The sequence below is a fragment of the Musa acuminata genome, chromosome BXJ1-7 (genome assembly GCF_036884655.1).
Source record: "Musa acuminata AAA Group cultivar baxijiao chromosome BXJ1-7, Cavendish_Baxijiao_AAA, whole genome shotgun sequence".
Classification (NCBI taxonomy): domain Eukaryota; kingdom Viridiplantae; phylum Streptophyta; class Magnoliopsida; order Zingiberales; family Musaceae; genus Musa; species Musa acuminata.
Window position 1 is genome coordinate 16,048,515 of NC_088333.1, and position 6,027 is coordinate 16,054,541.

Sequence of the window (6,027 nt, forward strand, 5' to 3'; positions counted from 1 at the left end):
CAGGCGGTGCAACCGCCCCTAACAGAGAGGTGCAACCGCTTGGGCTCAGTCTCCGAGCTCTGCCAGGCGGTGCAACCTCTCCAGTCAGGAGGTGCAACCGCCTGATCCCGGAATTCCAGGATTTGATGGTTTTGAGCTCCAAATTTGAACTGGGTTGAGGCCTATAAATACCCCACCCATTCAGCACAGAAAGTAGATAGATATATATATATATATATATGTATATGTATATGTATATGTATATATATATATATATATATATATATATATATATATATATATATATATATATATATATATATATATATATATATATATATATATATATATATATATATATGTATATGTATATGTATATGTATATATATATATATATATATATATATATATATATATATATATATATATATATATATATATATATATATATGTATATGTATATGTATATGTATATATATATATATATATGTATATGTATATGTATATGTATATATATATATATATATGTATATATACGTAGATATATGTATATATATATAAATATGTATATATATATATGTATATGTATATATATGTATATATGTATGTATATACATATACATACATATATACATACATATATACATATATATATATATATATATATATATATATATATATATATATATATATATATATATATATACATACATACATATATATATATATATACGAAACAAGCAATATAAAGTGATAAAATACCAAATAATAATAATAATAATAAATATTGCGTCTTAAGTCACACGTGTTGTCACTCGCGTAATTGGCTTGTAGTGCACCTATGACTAGTAGGGACTATAGTAGATTTCGTATGGGCCTAACAGCACAATATCCAATATATAGTCTTTAGGATATTAAATGGATAAGGGACTATAGATACACCATAAATGAGGACAGATAATTTCAATGAATTTGATTACCTTGTATCTTCTAAAGACTATTGCGTAGTGGCCTAGTACATCTATAGTCGATAAGTCAAGTGAATTATTATGAAAGATGATAATTCACTGAGTCATATGGAGTTCTGATAGATATGACTCACGGCTAGCTTGATATTAGGCCTAAAGGGTCATACACAAATGGTAGGTATTGCGATGAATAGAGATTCAAATATAAGATATCCGTTTGAGCCCTTAGCTTATTGAATATCCAGTAAGTCCCTGAATTATTGGATCTTATGAATAAAATCCAATAAGAGCTAATAAGATATTATTATATAAAAATCTACTAATCTAATATGCTTGGATAATTTGATAGAGATCTAGTACCCAATATGGTAGGATCCATTAAAGTTCAGTTAATACGGACCTCTATAAATATGATATATATATCATTTTTTGTTGTCACCTCCTATTCTCCTCCCTCTCTTTTCTTTTCAACTGACAACCCCAGTTTGGGGCATGTGGACAACAAGAAGAGCTGGCCCCTTCTTGATCATATGGTGCGCTTGGAGAGAAAGATTATGTAGTAATTTGAAGAGTATCTTCGTCGTATATGTCATGTGGATCATCACTAAAAAGGAGAACAGTTGATCTCCTTTATTCACTTCTATAAATATGAGATTTTATAGGGATATATGATCTCACTAAGTAATAAATCTCTCTTAATACGTGCGGTTTTGGTTTAGAGTTTTGTTTCATGCATCAATATTCATGCGATAACAAAAAAATATTCTTTTGAAAATTTTAAAATTTTATTTTTTCTATTCTCTTTTTGTGTATGTAATACTCTTTCTAAGTTTTCCAACAATGATACGAGGTAAGGGGTGAAGATTTCTCATATCTTAGCGTTAATTTGACCCTGATGATCCTTCATATGCCTAACGAGGGGGTGGATGTCTCGAGGCAATTACATGCAATATTGTGATGGTCATAGCCTAACCCACCACCTTCCGACCATTCATTATTAGTTTATGATAGCTTAAATGGGGTTGATACCTCCTTGCCCATTCATTATTAGTTTATGATAACACAAATGGTCTTACTTCTAATTCTAGTCCTTTAGCATCCCCTGCCCATTCCGCTTGAGACCTCCTTGCTTCCCAAATACCTTTTCTTTCTCGCAGATGTTTTTAAAAACTAAGTGATTGAGAATACAGCTACCATTGATGCTATGGCAGATGCTACAACTAAGGAGGTCGATGATGTCCAACACAAACTAGACTATGATCTTGGTCAAGGATTTGCCACTTACTAGCACTGTTGCATGTACCCAGGAAGGCTAAGGAAGTGGGTGTGATTCTTAAACCCAGGAAGGCCAGATCTGATGGAAGTACCTACTGTGCCTTCGGATCAACCCTTCCTATATGAGAGTTGTTCTATTAGTTAATTTCTTCTCTTATGAAAATTCTAAATCAGAATTGTAGCGGTCTTCGTAAGAGACCTATCCAAGAAGTTCTTACCAATTGTATTAGATCCAACCAATTAGATTTGATTGTCTTACAGGAAACACACTTCCCCAAGCTGCGGGCAGAGGAATATGCATGGGTATTTGGTCAGCGGTGGTCCAAGAAAACTGTTGATGTTGTCGGTGCCTCCGGAGGGATTCTTCTTGTCTGGAATGCAAATAGGCTCTATCGTTCTAGTGATATCCTATAATTCTCAGCTTACGCATGCTATGGTGCAATCTTGTAGGGGTAAACTACGAGTGCTTACTGTTATCTATTCTACTACTTTCTCGTCTGTTTGAAATCAACTTTAGAATAGCCTTCGTGGTTTTCATGGCTTGTGATGGGTGATTCTAATTTGTACTCTTAATGCATGTGATTAAAAAGGTGGTCATCGATTTTTGTTTTTCTAGTTCGGTTGTGTAGTTTTGGAATTTTATTAAATTGATATGTTTAAATGATCTTAATTTTTCATATACTCGTTTTAAATGATGTAATAATAGAAGTGGTGCTATCCATATTTAGGTTCACTTAGATTCAGTCATTGGCTCGACTTATTTGATAATTCTTCTATCATGCATTGCTTCCGGTTTCGGATCATAGCCCTTTGATTCTAACTTGAATAGCAGTTAATTTTTTTTTATTTCAAAATCTTTGAATGAAATATCCTTACGTCAATTGGGATGGTAGTCAGTGGTGCAATAACTCTCTTTATGGTCTCTCATCTAATCTTTATAAACTTATAGGGGTTCTATCACAATGGAATAAGTCTTGCCTTAGTAGATAGACTAGAGAACCTCCATGGATGGCTTCACTCAACAACAAATTGTTAAGCTTGAGGCCAAGGATTGCTCCAATGGCCTCTCACACCTTGAACTAACTAATCTCACATGCTTGTAAAAAACAGTTGACTGCTTCACCCGTCAGATTAATCTGAAGTACCGAATGGATTGGTCAAGAGAATGCCAAGACAAGGTATTACCATACTCTTGTGTCTATACTCCACAATACTAATTTGATCAATCATTTATCCTTACCTAGTAGGTCTATCACTTATCAAAATTTTATAATGAGAGAGTTTGTTTGTTTCTTTCTACTACTCGCTATGGAATGACAACTCTATTTCCTCTTTTATCCCTCCTAATTGGCCTGGAATAGAAGGTTGGGGCCTTGGTACCATTGAGGCAAACCTACTTACCAAGTCAATGAGATTTTCTCTACCCTCTCCTCCCTTGATATGGTAAAAGCTCTAGCCTTAATAATTTTATAATTAAATTCTACAAAACTTACTGGGATACCCTTAGTAATCCTATGACTAAGGCTTTCCGACGGATTTATCATACTATCTCTATGTTCGGATTGAACTAAGACCTATATTATTTTTATCCCAAGATACAACAATCCATGCCACACGAATTATTGGATCCTTATCAAGTTGCTAATCGTATAAAGCCTTTTGTTGATTCATTAATCTCTCTTCTTATCTAAGTATAGCATCCATAATAACATTCTAGTTGCTTAAAAGAATATTCATTTTATTTGTAATTTGAAGACCAAAAATCCTTTTATTTTGATCTATCTTGGGTGATCATTTTTTTTTTAAATTATTGATTTTTCTAACAAATTGGATTATGGCTCGTATTACCTCTCCTAACTATGCTTATCTTATCAATAGCAAAACATCTCACTTTTTTAAAGGTCACCAAGGTATTAAACAAGAGGATCCCTTATTTTTTTATCCTTATATCTCAACTATTGTCATACTTCTTGAATCAAACTTGTTGTAGTGACCAAATTACCCCTTTCTACTTTACAAGTTGTATAATTTACTTTATGCTAATAACATTCTTCTTTATTTTAAAGCCAATAAAACCTCTTGTGATAATGTTATCAAAATTTTTCAATTGTTTGAATCCCTTATCAACTTTAAAATTAATGTCCAAAAATTTGATATCTATTTCCTTCGAATTACTCATCCAAATACAAAGAAGAATATCTATAACTAGTTTAACATGCACGAAGATACCTTTCCTTCCAAGTATCTTAGAATTGTAGTGGCTCCTAAAAGGTATCATCTCCTTTACATGAGCAAGCTATGACGACGATTACTAATAGAATTAGGGTTTGGCGAGGATCTCTTCTTTTGCAAGCTAGTAGAATTATTCTCGTAACCATTATGTCATTACACTCCTTAAGTGTAATCTGAATGTCACAATTTGTCCTTCGTGATATTAACATATATATAAGAAGATTATTTTTTATAAAATATTGATCACCCTAGGGTTTTATACCTCCCCTCCTAGGAGGTGGTCTTGGCCTCTAAAACACATAAGGAGCTTGGGATTAAGGACATATAAACTTTTAATTTTTTTTTTACAAACTAAACGCATTGAGTTATACCTCAATAATGAGAATAGCTTGTATGTGTATGTGGTGAGAGTCAAAAATTTTAATCCTTAGACCATTAGGCCCACTCCTAAGATGAGCTGGATGGGAGGTAATTTTTAAAAGTTTTTGACCAACTCAAAACGGCTTTATTTGCATTGTTTTAATAATGACACTTGTATTGATATCTTTTAATTACTCATGGATTTTAGATACTCCACTCAACTTTAAACCTACATACCTTAACGTGTCCTTGCGCTCTTCTTATAACAAATTAGATGGGTTTTGATCGGTTTTTGTGGGTAAGATTACTAAGATTGATTTATTCCTCGAGTCATACGATGATAGATGGATATGATGGTCTGATGTGCATAGTAAAACTTCGACCAAACCTACTTTCTATTTCCTTCAATCCCATAGGCTAAATTCTATAGATTTTTGGGATGGGTGGCAATGTCTGTGAAGACTTCCTCTGGTCCCCAGGATTAAAGTTTTCTTCTATTAGAAGCTCCTATTGATGTTGCTTGTTGTTTATTTTATGGATGCAAGAATATGACTCGTAAGGTGACTACAGTAAAGTAGTAAAAGGCTGCTGCTTACGGCCAAACGATTTGGTATCCAGAGAATCCATGTTAAGACGAATTCAAAGGTGCTGATTAGAATCTCCGGAAGAATTAGAGCTATTATCCCGTAAATGAATCTGTAGCTTGTTCTAAGGAAGGTATTTGAACCTCCTTCATAGAGTTTTAAAGTATCACATGTTTTAAGGGAGGGCTAATTTTGCTAGAAGAACCACTTCATGCTTGTCGGGAAGAAAATCTATCTTCCAATTTGACTTTTATGGTTCGTTAATATTGTTTTTCTCTTCATTTGGAAAAAGAAAATTCCCTTTATTACCTCGCTACCTACCATCTGAATCTGGTGTTGGCGGAGTCTACAATAGTATAGTGTGACACGGGCGAGAACGGCCCGGCCGACCGCCTCCAAGGAATCCATGGCCATGGCCATGCACGCCCCGTGGAGCACGAAGAAGTGGAGCGGGAGGTAAGGGAGGAGGGAGAGGAAGCGGGTCTTGCTGGGCTTAAAGCGGGAGGCGGCGAAGCGAGCGTAGGTCATAGACATGGCCACCCACACCGCCACCTTCACCAACGCCTTGAGATCCGACCGTTGCTCCATCTCTGTAGGTGCACGCTGGGAAAGGGCCGCGTCTGCCGGCC